This window comes from Pistacia vera, unplaced genomic scaffold (assembly GCF_008641045.1).
Source record: "Pistacia vera cultivar Batoury unplaced genomic scaffold, PisVer_v2 Contig545, whole genome shotgun sequence".
Classification (NCBI taxonomy): Eukaryota; Viridiplantae; Streptophyta; class Magnoliopsida; order Sapindales; family Anacardiaceae; genus Pistacia; species Pistacia vera.
Window position 1 is genome coordinate 715,876 of NW_022196385.1, and position 17,951 is coordinate 733,826.

The 17,951-nt window shown below is 35.2% G+C and overlaps 1 pseudogene; it reads right to left on the reverse strand.

Moving 5' to 3' along the window:
* Positions 1-9,964: 9,964 nt before the first annotated feature.
* The window catches only part of LOC116107659, a 43,797-nt pseudogene continuing 35,810 nt past the window's right edge, over positions 9,965-17,951 (reverse strand).

A 17,951-nucleotide genomic window follows, 5' to 3' on the forward strand; every position in this document is an offset into this window, starting at 1 on the left:
GCCGTTACTGGAAGATGATGGACTACCAACTCCTTTGGAGTATTCCCCACTTCCCCTATGCCTACCCGAACCACTCGGGCCAAGAGTACTCGTACCTGGGGTAGCTACACTAACTCCAGTCAGCACCCTAATCGGGACGCCCTCTTCGGGCATCATCACTATGGTAGGGGCACGCTCGTACTCATCCCTTGGGTCTGCCACAATCCTGCTCGAACTAGCTAATTCGGAATCTGACATGTTGGCTTGATCGCCCAACCCGACCGACAGACTCAAGCCTTGTTCCTAAACTCACAATAATTGTCAAGTGACCACTCGGTCTGAGTTACCAATCGAACAAGCCCACAAGCGGTCAATTATTACTCGCTTCAGTACCGATCTACCTAAACAAGTTCTCGTAAACCCCAGTCGACCCTTCCTGCCGACCGAACCGGTCCTAGATTCAAGTCTCCCTTCGCTCGCCCCAAATGACCGACTCGTCTCTAAGTTCAACCTATAGTCTACTCGCCCCTGCTCACCGACCTAGCAACTCAAAATCCCCCAATCGGTCAGGGTGACCGATCACCCAGTAAAGTTCAATTCATACGCTCCCCTTATCACTCGGTCGGATAGATGGGATGTCCCACTTAGACCAATCAATCACTCGACTCGGTCGGGCAGACCTATCAAGCAAATTGAGGTAATGCCTAAACTTGACTTCGTCTTCCTAATTCCGTCCAAAACGCCGGAAAAAACACCAAAAATCGAGCCAACTTGCCAGAAACTTACCAGAAATCCAAAAATTCACGCCTATCCTAGAAAACCAGAACTCCAACACTTCTAAACTCTTCAAAACAAATCAAAACCATTCAAAATTTCATAAACTTCATCCTATTTTACAAAACTTCAGCAAACAACCAAACAAAAAGAAAGGCGTCGTGAAAGAAGAGGTTTACCATGAGAAAGTCGTCTTCCGTCGGCAGAATCCATCGTTGTTGAAGAAAAACTGGAACGAAAATAAAGAAAACGAAAAAAATCATTTTTCTGCAGAAAGAGCGAAGAAAGTGCGAATGGGTGACGAACAGTCCACCCATTTGTTTTTAAAAGGAAAGTCTAACAAACTGAGATGCGTGGCAGCTTGCAATTGGATGGGAGTCAGCGTGTCTTTTCGTTTTCCCGCCTCGAAAACCAGAAGTGGATCACCATTGTACATGTGGCAGGGATCCATGCAACGTAGGAAACTGTAGAAGCCACTCCCGTCGTCCTGCCTTCCCGACCCAGCCACCACGCGACTGCCAAAATGGGCCCAGTTGGCCCCATGATTCATAAACCCGTGCAAACCTCTCGACTGGTCAACCAGCTTGGAACGGCCTGGCCCGAGCTCTCTATAGGTAAAAAAGGTAGGAGGCTTCGCCCATTCGTCCTTTCAGAGCGGACGAACAGACAGCCAATGGTGAAGACTTCCACATTTCTTTCCATCCATCGCCCGATCCTCCTGACCAACTCTACCCTAGACTCCCAAAGGCATTCAAGATGTCTCATGCTTTGCCAGACCAGTAGGTCTGGCAAACTAATCGATTAGCTTGGAACGGCCTGATGCGAGCCCTCTTCAGAAGAACGAGGCAGAAAGCCTCGACTGTTTGCCCTTCCATGGCGGACAAGTGGAAAGACGATCGAGGTCCGCTATCTCGTCCACCCGATCACCCATGTACTTCGACCGAGCGAACACTCCGACTATAATATTGCAGCTCACCTCTTTAGTCGGCCAGACAGACCGAACGATCGCATGGGCCCAAGGCCTATTTCTCTTTCCCTTCGGTCCGTCGCACCGATCAGGCATATTATGCAATGATGGCATACTCTGGATCAAGAATGGATACCGAACGACGTCCAACCAAGAATCACCTGCAACAGTCAGATCGTCCACCCGACCGTCGTTCGTCCACGAAGGACGACCGAGCTCGCCTCAATCGTTACCTACTCTCTGACTTAAGAAACTCTTAACTGAGAGAGTGGGGGACAAACTATTAGGGCCAAAAATCGTCCTTGGCCCAAATAGGAAAATAGGACCACCAATGAAAGAAAGACCAGGCCTGATCCTAAAGAGGCCCAAGCCAAATTAGTCCCATTTGATACGAGATATGGCCGACCCAAACCATCTGGACACGGGCCTCCCAGTTCCAGCTCACTTCATGGGCCTGTAGGCAAGTTCATTCCTATTCCTGATCAAACTCCTATTCGAAGTCATTTTCCTGTTCAGAACACTTTCCTACTCGAAGTTATTTTCCTGATCAGAATCACCTTCCTATCCGGACACTGGTAAGACAGTTTACCACAACCCTAATTCTTCTAGGGTTTGCATCAGAGTTACACTCGGACTCCTACTCCTACCAGGAATGGGAGACTGGACAGTCACTATATAAATAGAGGTCAGCCCTCTCACAAGGGACATTACATTACACCTTCACACCTGAAGTTCTTACTTGAGAGCTTCATATCACTGTCGTAGTCACAGTCTCCGACTAGACTTCCGGTAACCTCTCTACTCCCTAGCCCTTACTATACTAGCCTCTTTCAGCCTTACTGACTTGAGCGTCGGAGCGCCTACGGCAAACACCACCCTGGTGTTTCCCGTTTGCTTCACGCATTTGTTTCTCTACGTGTGCAGGTGCAGCAGATCGCTAGTGGCCTCAACCTCACGGGATCAGACCCCCCTTCCGTACAAGTAGATTTTTACGTCTACAGCAATGTACTAAATTACTAATGTAATGTTATAAACTTATAATTAATTAAGTAATTATTTAACTATAATATAAATATATAATGATATATTTAGAACTTGATAATTGAAGTAAATAACTAAATATTATATTATTATTCAATCAAATATACTATTTTATTAAAAAATAATTCTTTTAATAACATTAAAATACTTTTAATTGGTCATAATTCCAATTATACATTTAATTAATCAAAACTTTAATATTAATATATTATAATTTATTGAAGTTTTTTTATGGTGTAGTTTATATGTAATAAGTATATTTACAAAAATTGCATGAGAAACAACAAAGTTTTGTTGGGTAAGATTGTACGTGAGTATGGTTTTAGTACCAATAGCATTAACTTTTTACAGAGGGGCTCATAAAAAGACTTTACAGGCTGTGGTTTTTCCCCTCCTGATTCCTTGACGGTCAAACTTCTCTTTTTATTTTATTCAATAAACTATTTTTATATTGACACCGCTCGTGTCTGTGACTGGCTCATTACGTGTCACACGCCTGGGAAAATGTATTCAACTATTCATTTGGATTACCGAAGTCACTGGGCGAATATGCAGGTTGGCCAATATCCGGTCAAAACTCCTGAATTCCTATATTACCGCCGCTCATGTCATACCGTCATACGCGGATACGCCTGGGTAAATGTAACTCATTTGGATTCTCAAAGTCATTGGGCAAATATGCTGGTTGGATAGCCGTTTTAACTCAAAACTCCTGAATTCCTATATTGAGAAATTATAAATATTTTTATAGAGGTGCAAGGTTTTTCATCTCAAGAACTCATCAAAACACAGAAAACCCAAATTGTTTTTATTTAAGGCAAATGGATGAAAAAGGAGCTCCACAAAAAGGGTCGGCAGGATTTTCAGTGGGAGAAGAAATCAAGAAATCCTGTGGACGCAGCCCTTCATTTTCTTCAAAACCTCCGGAAAAGAATGATTCTTCTTCTACAAAAACCTATGATACCAAAGAAGTAGCTGGACGTGAAAAAAGTGGACGAGGAGGAAGAGGAACCAGCGGTAAGTGACGTTTACTATTGATGCAAAGCCAAGTCTTCCTGCCCTGGGTTTGAAACAAATGGTGCAGCACAAGAGCGTCTCGGTTGAAAATTAATGAATTGGTCCTGTTTATGTTGATTTTCATTTGTTTTATATTAAATGTAATCTTCGGTTAGGTTGTTGGTGATTTGGTTGAAAGCTTTATATTTTCCAGGAAAGAAAGAAATTTTACGATCGATTTCATCTTCTTTGATCTTCCTTATACGATCAAAAACAAATTTTATTGTTTTGTCATCGCTCGTAATTATATTAAATTAGAGAATGATATTATTCTAACATCCAGTCTTCCAAATATGATATTATGCTTAATATTAAACTATGCAACACGCTATAATTACTTGGGTAATCTATCCGCAAGGTCCCAAAAATACTACCAAAAATAAATTTTTTTTTAAGACACCAGGTTCTAAAGGGATGTCTAATTTCTCATTAACCTCCATCATCTTTTCTAATGTGAGTAATTAAAATTGTAATTTTAAATTTTATATTAAAAAATAAAAAAATTCCAATTTTTAATTTTCTTTTATCAATAAAAATTGAATAAACAAGTTGTGGTATATTATACATTGAGAAAGGTTTTCTTTCTTTCTTTTATTTTTTTATTTTTATTTTTTTCCAAGCCAGATTAGCCACCTCAACAGACAATTTCTTAATTAGATGATTATTTTCATATTTTAAGTTGGCGGTGTCATCACTCATCAGATGTGTTGTTAGAGATAACAGTTGACGACTTCGTTGACCCTTTTTTTCTTTAAGTTTAAATTCTATATTAAAAGAATTTATTATTTATATATTTTTAATAATTAAAATTGAGCTTCTGTATTATAATATCATATATTGATATTGATATTGACCGTAGAATATGACTATCTATATTTGATCACTTGGAATTGATATGTTAATTCTTTTTCTTTCTGTTTCCATTAGAAAAAAAAAATGCAAATAAAATGATGATGCATTAAATGGTATGGGACGTAAAACTTGGAATAAATATTTGAATGAGGAAATCTAGACAGCCCCACTTTAATCTGAAAGTCTCACATGGCCCATGCGGCCATGCCGTCATAGCGCCGTCTATCCGAGTCGAGTCCAAGCTGACTCACCGACAGACGGAGGGGTTTGTTGGGTTTTATTTTATTTTCTTGGTTCTTGGAGATTTTATCTTATTTTATTTATTTATTTTTTTTTTTTTTTTTTTTGTGTTTGTTCGTGTCCAAGTCTCACATCGATTAGAAAACGACACCCTTGGTAGTTACAATGATACCTTCATCACCTAGAAGTGTCTTTTTAGGGCAAAACCTTACGAGTCCTAGCCCCCAAAATAGACATTATCTCTAAGAACTCACCTGTCATATGTCTGGATCCAACATACATAAATCGTGCTTTAAAAAAGATATACCTTCAAATTATACTATCCCATTTTATCGTGCTATTAGCAATAAGTCTATAATCTATTCATGATATGTTCACAGTTTGCACTAAATTAATTAAAAATAATTTAAGCAAAAAGAAANTTAAAAAAAGAATAATTTTTAAAATGGGATTGCTAATAATAAATGAAAGATGAAAAAAAAAAGGAAAAAAAACTATTTTTTAAAAATGGCTAGCAATAATAAAAGGAAAATAATACAGCCACCGATGGTAGTGCACCGAATGATGTAGCAAAATCCTGACCGTTGATTAATTTTAACTTAATATTAATCAACGGTCAGGATTTTGTCACGTCATTCGATGCACAAATTCGGTGCACTCCCGTCGGTGGCTATAGCATTACTCATAATAAAATGAAAAATTAAAAAAAAAACTAATTAAGTTTGATATAAAACATTTTTTTAAAAAAAAAAAAAAAGGTAAATGATGAAAAGAGTAAAATATATTTTCTACAAAATAAATTGGAAGAAAAAGAAAATTATAAATCATAAAAAGGGGTAAGATACTGTTTCCAAACTAAATTTAAAAAAAAAATGCTAAATTAGAAAAAGGTAAAATAGTTTTTTTTCCAATTATTTGGATGGAATGGAACACTTAATTCTTATTGAAGGCAGGGGATATGTGTGACCTTCCGATTAACTTGGGGCTGTCAGATATTAGCCGATCTCAAGCAACTATACGTGATTAACCGAATAACATTATCCTAAATTTTCAGATTGAAGTAATCAATTTTGAGACGGAATTTAATTATAAATGCATAATTATTTAAGCTTTTCTTTCACTGTTTATGGAGTTCAGTTGATTTTAGGAGTAAGAGGAAAAAAAAAAATTTATTTCTAAATCGTGTTGGAATATTTCTCTTTCTTTTCTTGTATCATAACATGTCAAAATCCTTATCAATATAGTGGTGTTATTTAAGCACAACTAAATATCTTTCTAACTCCCAATTATAATTAAAATCATGGGACTAATATTTATATCGCATGAAGTTCTCTAACCTTGACAAACACCCTTGTGGTATTGGTAATTACTTCCAACCCCGTGTCAATGTCCTAAAGTTTCTTCAAATAATTTTAATAGAATAAAGGGCAAAGAGTAAAATGCGCCTAAATTTTTATAATTATTAAGGGTTGATGCATTTACCACTACTAAAGTCTAAAACTCGTAAAACTAACTACTTATTAGGGCTCAGTCGATGGGTAAGCCTGTGGTTTGCCAGACACTCGCATGCTCACAAGCCATATTTTAATGGCATCTCTTTGATGGCAAGGTTTAGTGGATTCTTAACCTAAAACCACAAATACTTAAATGAAAAAAACTTTGAAAGAATTTGAAAATGTTAAGAATATTTTAAAAAAATTTCCAAGTTCAAATATTTTTTAATTATTTTTTTTTGGATTTCTATTAATTTTTTAAATTTTTATAAAGTAAGTTTTCCAATTTCATCTTTTCATTTTTTTTTTCCATATATTTCTTATTCTTTTCACTACTCTAGATTTTTTTTTTCATTTTTTGTTTTGTCAGATTTTTAATTTATTAGTTTCTTTTCTATTTTTAATAAAAAATTGTAATATTTTACAAAATTTAATAAAGTTTTAAGCCCTTTATGTGTTGTTAGAGATGAAATGAAAGTAGTGGTGATGTATACATGGGCATAACGGGTGAGCGTATTAACCTCATTTACCCTTTCTATTGTTAAAAAGTAGAGAAAACACACTATTGACAGGGGGTTCAGAGTAATTATCAGTTCTATAGGGAGGTTGAGGTAATTATTAGTACCACAGGGTGTTTAGAATGTGGTCAAACTCGTTATCAATATAGTGGTGTTATTTAAGTTCTAGTAAATATCTTTCTAACCCCCAATTATAATTAAAATCACGGGACTAGTATTTATACCCACAAAGTTGTCTAACTCTAATAAGCATCCTTGTGGTACTAGTAATTACTTTCAACCCCGTGTCATCAATGTCCAAAAGTTTCTTCAAATAATTTTAATAGAATAAAGGGTGAAGAGCAAAATACACCTAAATTTTTATAATTATTAAGGGTTGATGCATTTGCAACTACTAAAGTCTAAAACTCGTAAAACTAACTACTCAATAGAGCTCAGTTGATGGGTAAGCCTGTGGTTTGCTTGATACTTGCATGCTTAAAGCCATATTTTAATGGCATCTCTTTGATGGCAAGGTTTAGCGGGATCCTTAACCTAAAAATTAAAATCATAAATACTTAAATTAAAAAAACTTTGACAGAATTTAAAAATGTTAAGAATATTTTAAAAAAATATAAAAAAAAAAAATTCCAAGATCAAATATTTTTTATTTAATTTTTTCGGATTTGTATTAATTTTTAAAATTTTTATAAAGTAAGTTTTCCAATTTCATCTTTTCAATTTTTTTTTTTTTTGATATACTCTTTTCATTACTCTGGATTTTTTTTTTTCATTTTTCGGACATTTTCATTTTTTGTTTTGACAGATTTTCAATTTATTATTTTCTTTTCTATGTTTTCATAAAAAATTGTAATATTTTACAAAATTTAATAAAGTTTTAAGCCCTTTATGTGTTGTTAGAGATGAAGTGAAAGTAGTAGGGATGGGTTGTGATTAATGGGCATAAAGGCATAATGGGTGAGTGTATAAAGCTCATTTACCCTTTCTATGGTTAAAACTTAAAAGTAAAGAAAACACAGTAATGACAGGGGGTTCAGAGTAACTATCAGTTCTATAGGGAGGTTGAGGTAATTATTAGTGCCACAGGGGGTTTAATATGGTCAAACCTCAGGGGTTTTTAAGATAATTCCTTAAAATCATTTTAAAAGTTTAATTCACAAATATTTTATAATTTATTACAAACTTACCCCTCTTTAATATTTTTCCTTCCAAATTTTTTATTTATCCTAGCAATTTTTTTTCTTAGTTTACTCAATCACTATATTTCTTTCTGGGAAAATATAAATTCATATATTTCTTACTATATTTTTATTCAAATCAACTTCAACTTTCATGAGAATCAAGAAAGTAGAAGAAATATCAATTAGAAGTCTTAAATTTTTTTTAGTAGTCTCTGTTATATCAAAAAGTAAAGCACTAGTGTAACCCTTGTTTAACACTCAATTTTAAATACTGGCTAATCAAACCCTAAGACAAGAATATTTATTAGGAATCAGTAATTCTTTTATTCCCATGGTTTGGTTCCATCTTCTATCTCTTCAAAAAATTTAAACATAAAAACATAATTTCAAACTTTGTTTTAGAAAAAAAATAATGGGCCCAATATATTAAAATAATAAATACCCTTCTTGATATTTATTAGTTTGATAATATATATTCTTTAAAAAAAATTAATATTAAGATTTAGAAAGAAATTTGTTAGAGTTTAAAAAATAACAATCTCTTAGGGGGCGTTCGGTTGGGGTTAATGTGAAATTATTAGAGTTATGTCATCTTATATTACTTGATTACCACGTTTAGTTGTCAAGTAACATAAGATTCTGGTAATCTTCAAATACCAATAGTAGTTACTGTTGGTAATATTGGAAGTAATATGATTACCTCTATTTTTTTAGGTATTCTAAGATTATCAAGGTAATCTTTTTTTTTTTTTTTTGGTTACAATTCTATCTCTTATTAATAAAATTTTAGGACAATAATGCCCTTATTTTTAAATTTTTTTACATGAATATGACTTTTACTATTTTACCCAAATTAATTAACATTTTGGACAAAATTACCCTTGAATTCAAAACAAATTGCAACCCACCCAAGCCACCACCTCCACTCACCTGTTATTGCCGACAACCAACACTACGGCCAACCACCGCCGTCGTTGGAACGACACACGTTAGCTTGAAAATGGCATTCGTGCGTCGATTTCCGGCTAGATATCTAGCCGGAAATGGCTAGATCATGACAGATCTAGCTGTTAAAGGCCAGATCCGTAGATTTGGCCATCAACGGCCATCGATCTGGCTGTTAACTGCCAGATCGACAGATCTAGATGTCGACGGCCAAATCTGTCACAATTTGGCCATACGACGCATAAAGGCCATTTCCTACCTTCCATGTGCCATTAGGTTGTCAAATGCCGGCGGCTTGTAGTGGTTTCCGGTGGCCCGTAGTGGTTGGGTTGGTGAGAGTGCTTTGTTGAATTTCCAAAATTTTATTATGGGGTTGTCTTTGCTAAGTTTATAAATGTAGTGGGTTTATATAATCTACATAATAATCAATATTAAAAAGTAATATAATAATAATATTTAATTAGAGGACAATTCAATCATTTAAATAACATACTCACTAATTTATTCCACCTAACCAAACATATTAATATAACATACCCACCAACTAATCAAACACATTTTCCTAAAGATTTCGAATAATCTTTAAGGTAATTTAATTTTTCAGTAATCCAACATTCTCTGAACTAAATGCACCTTTATTTATATCCATTTTTTTTGCAAGACCCATTAACTTACATATCCAACTAAAAGTCCCATTGTTACAATGTTACTTGTCAAAGATTAGTTTGGGCCATTTTTGGGACAATACCTTACCAAGATCCATTAAGGTACATAACGAACTAATTATTCCATTGTCAGTCTACACTAGGCCATCATAAAGTCACAAGTTTGAGTAACCACTCCATAAAAATGAGTTTGACCACGTACAATATTAAAAGAAAGATCAAGTAGAAAAAATGGTTTGCACTAAGCTGACTTCTAAAGCGATTTGGACTCATCCAATTGTAAGGAAAATTCTGAGCTGTCTTCAATTGATCCCTGTTCGGTTTCCTCAGGAGTTTCCATATGCAACATCTCTCCTCTCCTTTGCCGAGGCTCTTGGTCTTGGTCGATTTCTAAGCTTCTTTGAGATTTTATCAACCCTTCAAGTTCGGTGGCCACCTCTTTCATGGTAGGCCTCTTTTTCCCATTCAATCTTAAACATCTCATCACAAGCTCTGCAATAGATTGAATATCTTCCTCCTTAGCTTCTTTAGCTACTCTTGTATCCAAAATCTCAAGCAGTTGGTTCTCCTTTGCTAATGAGATGAAGCATGTCACCAGGTTTTTCTCTTCTGCTCTAGCATAGGAGAACGGCGTTTTACCCGTCAGAAGCTCTAAAAGCACAACTCCAAAACTATACACATCACTTTTTTCTGTGAATTGGCTTGATTGAAAGTATTCTGGATCTAAATACCCCAGAGTTCCTTGGACTGCTGTCGTTAAGTGAGTTTTATCATTTGGAATAGACCTTTAAGTCCCAAAATCAGAAATTTTTGCACCATACTTCTCATCCAGGAGTATATTGGAAGATTTTATATCTCGATGGAAGATAGGAATCGAGGCTGCAGAATGCATATAAGCAACTGCTCCCGCAACTTCACAAGCGATTCTAATTCGATTGTCCCATGAAAGTGAATATTCTTGTTCTTGTTGATGATGATGAATATGATGAGAAAGTGTTCCATTAGGGATGAACTCATATACCAGTCTCCAAGCAACAACCAAGAAGCTTTACAATGTTTCGATGATTGACTTGAGATAAAATGACGACTTCGTTAATGAATTGCTCAATCTGACTTTTATCAATTGTTTTCGCTTTTAACAGCAACTACACTGCCATCCGGTACACAGTACCAAATCCTCCCTGACCTAGAAAGCGACTTTGATTGTAGTTATCTGTCACCTTCTGAAGCTCCTCTTCGGTAAATATTTTTGCTCTTTCCCTACAACCATAGTCTAACAATCGTTGTTGAAGCAAGAAGCCACCATTTTGCTTAAACAGTTTCTATTTTCGCATTTTGCATCTTCTGTTCTTTAAAAATCGGTATAACATGTACCCTGAAAGACACATGCTCAACAATCCCAAACCAATGCCTATACGTGAAACAAATTTAAAATTTCTCAACGTATGTAAATATTATGTTACAATTTGAACAAATATATATTTTGAACTATAGGGTCTAGAATTAAAATTTAATTAAGATATCATTGGGTGCAAGAGTAATACCCAATAGCGTGACTATTTTGACTGGAAACTTTTTGCCATGATTGCAAGTTGAAGCCTGTAGTCTTGCATCTCTAGGAAAATCAGCAGGACAATTATAGCAGAAGAAATTCTGTGGATTTATTAAACAACTATCATTTTTCAGTGGAATGAAAAGAGATGTAAAGGAGAAGAAGATATTATCTTGAGATATCATGTTTGCCTCGAAAATGCTTTCTTAATCGACACCAAATACATTTGCAATTGATTCAACTGTATCGCCCCACGTTACTAGATATTGCAGCAAGGAGATCACCCCATTTGCTGTCTGGTTGGTACTTGTACAAGCACATTTCAGTTGAACGACCACCTCGATACCCACGAACACATTTTGATCAAAGAATTCTCCATTGAGAGCTTGGCAACTTGTTAGGCCCTGGTAAGTGTCATTGGCAATGTTAAAAGCGGTCTCAGAACCGTCCTGGATGGTATAAACGGTGTTGTGACTATTTTTAATTTTCCTGGAGGTATATGACTAGTGGGTGAGATGTTGTTTATGAAGGCTATTCCGGAGGCATCAGAGGTTAAAAGATGAGCAATAGTGATGGGTGAATCATAAGGTAGTCGCGATCGAAAAGATATGAAGGATTGACATGACATTTGAGAAATATTACACGAATAGCTCGCGGTTGTAGGAAGGTTCTGGGAGCAATCTAGCAGGTTTTTTTGGTATGGTTGTTGGCAGTTTGATGGCTGATAGAGCAGACATAGAAAGACAAAGATGTAGGAGAAGTAGAATGAATAAGGCTTCACAATTGAATTGAGTTTTGTTGATGGATTTTCTTGTATTTTACAGGAGTGGACAATTAGGAACCATGCTTCGTTGAATGTGTGAACAAAGTCAGTCAAATGGATTGGTGGTGTAGTCATGGTACAAAAATTATTAAACAGCGAAAACAAGAAACTTGGAGTGCTATACACTTTTTATTTCTTTTCTTTTGTATACAAAAAGACTTTGAGTAAGTCAGAGATTTGAAGTGTAATTTTTAGTATTTCATAGTTACATATACAAGTCATTTTCTATAGTACACATTATTGAATAGTTACATAGGAACTGGAGAAAATGTCATATTATATTATAATTTTTGCATCTTGATCATGTGGATAATTGCCTACATGCCAGCTTCCCGTGTCAACTGGACAAAGTCAAAGATTTTTTTTTTTTTTTTTTAATACCAGAAGTTTGAAACTGGAAATTTCTTGGAAAGGAGGTGCATTAATTGGAGACTGAACTTTAAATTTTCCAATCAGCTTAATAAGACCTCTAGTTCAACACTGGTTATGTATGTCAGAAAATGGGATCCGGCCCAAGTGCCTAGGGCCTCCAAAAAAACAGGGCCAAAGAGACCCAAATTTTTTATAAATTTGTTTAAATATATTATAAAAATAAAAATAGTATATAATTTCTTAATCAAACTGACCCGAGGAAAAAAAAAAAAAACCAAAAAGGCGCAAATGTATTATAAACTTTTTACATATATTCCCATCCAAAGTATGACGAAATAGTACTTTACACCTCTAGTTTCATATATTTCAATTTACACCCTTAAATGAACACATTGAATTTCTTTTAACAATAAAAGACTAAAATGATAATTTATACGTCTCAAATTATGTACCCTCAATTCAATTCCAAAATTCTACATTCACATAAATCATCTTCACCCGTCTTTTACCGTCGGCTGTTTGCAGCTGGTTCTAGTCGATTTTCTCAGCAAAATCCACCAATATCATCACTTTATCATTTCTTAAGTGTTTTTCCAATCTAGCTTCATCACGTGCAACAACCATTTTCAGCCTTTTAGGCATGTACTCAACGTCGTTGGCCTTCCTCGATACCACCATTTTCCTCCCCTCAACCTTATCACCCAAACCTCTATTATACCTCATTCGTTTACTCCTTTAATTGCTAGCCACCAGTACTTTTTGAGCCGCAATTTCTCAAGCCTTTTCCAGTCAATCTTAGAATTGAAAATCACTCATTTCACCACCCATCACTTCTCTAGCATTTGCTCTCTAAAACTCTCCACCAAATTGACCCCTTTAGCTTGTTGGCCACCATCCACCTCTCCTAATGATTTTGCATCTCAAAAGACAAGAAAACTAATTTTGAAATAATTTTTTTAATGTATGTTTATATTATTATAAGGCCTCCAAAATAATTGTTGCTTAGGGTTACAAATATTCTTGAGACGACCTTGGGCATAATTCCTAAAAGGATTGGAAGTATTTAATATACAGCGAATACCGATAGGAGTGAAGAAGGGTTCATCGTCAGAAAAACAGGATATATATATATATATATATTAGTCTTTTAGAAACTATATATATATATTTTTTTTTTCAGTCTTTTAGAAACTGTGAAAAAGGATTAATAAACTGATGTTTGATGAAAGGGCAAATGGGTTCAGTCTATTGGTTTGTGCTATTAGTTTTTAGATCAATAAGGGTTTTTAATTTTCAATGTTTGGTTATTCTGCTTTGGACAGTTTTAAAACAATTTACTGTAGCGCTCAAATCATGGACGATAAACCCGTCTGCCCCTGCCCTCTTCCCCCGGGTTGATGCTTCACAAATAGTGCGAGCAAGGGGGATTCGGGAACAAAATTATTCTAATTTCCAGGAATTAGCCCTAAAAAAATAAAATAATTAATTCAAATAAAATAAAATAATATTTTCAAAATTAATTAAATATATAAAAGAAATATAAATTCTTGAAAAACCAATAAAAATTTATCTTTCAGTGCATATATAAAAATGTCATATTTATTTGATAATTCACTAAATAACTGAATATTCAATTAAATAAATATACAAAAAATATTTATTTCATAATGTAATACTTAAATTAGCATATGACATAATCTTGCACTTAAGATTCAAAAGGTATCTTATCTTTTTATTTTTAAAATAATATAATTAAATACTAATGTAAAATAATTACAAATAGATTAATAAAAGAATTAGCAGAGAAATTTGAACTAATCAATTTATGAATTTTGTTTAATACATGAAAGCTTCTAGCCACTGTATTTCACTTAAGGATGCTAGAAAAATATCATCCGATTCTTTTTGGACGAAACACTATCGATGGGGACTTCGCCATTACCACCATTAGGTAGATCATCGAACACTCTACCAATGATACTGGCAATATCATCGAACAAGCACCAAAAATATTTTTGGCGATTGCTAACTAGCTAGTTTAAATTATTATTATTATTACTTTAATTTTTTAAATAATTATATTTTCATTTAAATAATTATTTATATATTTAGCCAATGTTCACTCCAAACATCTAACCATATTAAATTTAATATACTCCAATTTTTCCAATGCACTTCAATCCCAAGGTTGTTGGCAATTTGATGGCTAAAAGATTAAGTCATGCTATACTTACAATTAAATCATACAAATAGACAAAAAACAAAGAACAAAATAGTTATTTTACAATAGTTTTGTGTAACATTTATCTGTTTATATGACTCAAATGTAAACAAAACATTATTGTTGAAAGATTAGGCAAAACAGGAGGAAGATTGAGAGAAAACATATTAATGAAGATGGCTTCATTTAACCACAGCAGTCCAAGAAAATTTTGGGTATTTAAATTTGGAGTACTGATATAGTTTAGGATACAACAGACCATTATATCTTTCTTGTAAACTTCTGAAGAAATAGGGGAGATATCAATAGATGAAAGCTTGGAATTTTCCTTACAAATGGAGTCCAACTCGTTTTAGAAGTCAGCAGCCTGATACATACAATTATATGATTATGTAGCGGAGGTATATGATATTGAGAGCAGACTTATAATATGAAACGTAAAAGTTGTAAAATGACAGAATAAAAAAAAAAAAAAAATTTGATTCTACCAATTAAGCCAAACGATATTTATTTGGACATTGAACAATTATATGTATATTATTCAATGATTATATTCAAGACCAATCATACCATCTAACCCATGATTGATTATTGTTGCTGAAATAGAATCCATCATCTTTTACAGACCAAAAACATTTCCCAGTATGACAACACTGGTTATCTCCAAACTTCTCAGTAAAAACATATATAATTTTAGAATGGTGAGATCCATACTTCATATCACACCAAAAACGAGTATGAAGTATTACGTGTTCACCAAATTTAAAAGTAAAATCACCGCCCACTCCAAGGTTATGCTCTCCAAGATCATCATCCAAGGAATAACAATGAATATCTAGATTGTCATAAGATAGAGCGTTGATTATGTGAACTCTGAACCTCCAACAAAGATCTATTGCAAGTGTTGGGGCCTGGGAGATATGAAAAGTAATCAGGAAAATAATAAAGAAGCAACTCAAAAGATGATTATACATTATGAAGAAATTACAGAAGAGGTTTATGGTGTTTTTGGTGGTTGTTTCATAAACTGGCGATGAGGTAATTTATACTAAAAATCAAATCTTATGTAAGAATCAAAATCAAAGAATATTAAAATGGTAAGTAGTTGATGTTATATTTCCATTTAAAAATTCTTCCTTAAATACAAAATACAATTTATGATGCTTTTGGTTGTTTAATAAAACTACGGACGAAGGACTTTATAATAAAACTATACCGAAATTTTTTTTAATAGAATAATCAATGTAGCATCTGTAAATTCTGCTAGGATAATAAATGCAAAGAATATTTTTTAGGTAAAAGGTAATTTACAAAGAACGAAAGAATGAGTCCAAAAAACAGAAAATCCTTACAAAGGCAAGATCCTTGGACAGGCCCAAGAATCAAGCAAAAGAACAAAAGAAAAGACACGGAAACACAAGCCACCGAAGCGACCATCCACAAACCAGCCTCCCAAAGAGTCTGCAAAATCTGTACATATATAGCAGTCCAAACATCAAACCAACCAACTAAGACACCCAGAAAAGACAGATTCAAAAAACTTCTGCAGCAGCCCAAACACAAGACCACAATCAGCCACCGGCAAAAGGAAAGAGAACCATGCAGCACAATCCCAATCCCAATCCCAACCGAAGTACACCAGGAAAGAAGAACAAACAGAGGAACTGCACTGCGAGCCGCAAGGAACCTGCAGTCAAAAATTAACTCCCCAGGAAAACACAGTTTAGTAACAGTTCTGGGCGGGGAAGAGAGAAGGCTTCTTCCAAGTCTCCAGGTATTCAGCACGGCAAAATTAACAGCCCACTTTGTAAAATCTACCAAGCTCGCATGAATAGTTAAGCAAGACCGCAGCAACTTCTTTGGAGGATGAGAATTGGAAGCATCCAAAACCATACTCTCCACCGGACTATCCCACAAAAGACACAAACTACAAATAGCCAAAAGAGCATCTTTGGGGCAGAGTCTATAGAATCTCATTCCCGAAAAAGAACAACCTGCAAAAAAATAGGCCAAAACCTGCTGCACCTGCACAGAGAAACATGGGAAAACTAGTTTAATACAGCTAACAGGTAAATCCCATTCTGCCAGCACCTGGCAAACTCGGGGGTTATCTCTGAACGAGAGGCTCAATAATCGGTAACGAACTTCCTCAAACACCAATCTAATGATACAGATCTGATTCCTCCTTTTTCCTTTGAAAATACGGAGGTTCCGCTCCTGCCAAACAAAGTAAACTGTTGCCCTCAAAATAAGACCGCGAATCACCCTAAGGATGTTTTTTCCTTTGAGGTGAATAACGCACCAGTTAACAATATTGTTCCATCCATTAACTGGAGCTTGGAATTTTCCTTTAATTTGGGCAGCCTGCCATACCGATGGGCACATAAAAAATAAATGATCATGGGAATCCATAGGACCATTACATAACACAAATTTCAAGTTCTCCAAGTGTGACCAAGGAAGAATTCTGTCTTGAGTTAAGAGTTTATGTTTAATAGCTAGCCACAGAATAAGGGAGTGTGGTGGAATACATGTCCCATACCAAACGAGACAGCTCCAATTGACTTCATTCGAAAATGGAGCCAGATCACGCCAGGTTTGCGCAGCTGAGAACCTCACCTTCCTGCCATCTTTGGTGCGCCAGAAAACAGAATCTTGAGATGCCACATTGGGAAGAGGGGAAGACTTGCCTGTCACTTGGGGAAACTGCTCTAATAACTCATCCGGCCACCTCCATTGTCCATTGTCAATAATATCGCTAACTTTGGCGCGGTGGCCAAGCCTTGACGAATAGTACAATCTGCGAGGAACAATTTTATCAAGGGGTCCCATCGGATGCTAATCATCATGCCATAAATAGATCGATTGCCCATTTCCAAGTATAACTCCAATGCGATCTCTAATGCATTCATGGGTTTGAAGGATTTTACGCCAGCTCCAGCTCGCATCCCAAGGTATTGGAACACTCCAAAAACTATGTCCTCGTAGTCGATAAGAGTGAATCCATTTGACCCAAAGGGATTCTCTCCTAGCAACTATCGACCAAGCATGAAACACCATCAAGGAGACATTCCAAATGGACCGCGGTCTAAGTCCTAACCCACCTTCGGATTTAGGTTTGCAAACATCCTTCCAGGCAACTTTAACTTGGCCCTTCACCAAATCACCACCTGACGAAAGGAAAGCCCTCATTTTCTTCTCCATTGATTTAGTCACGGAAGATGGAAGAACAAAGATAGAGGCCCAATATACCTGCATAGAGGCTAAGACAG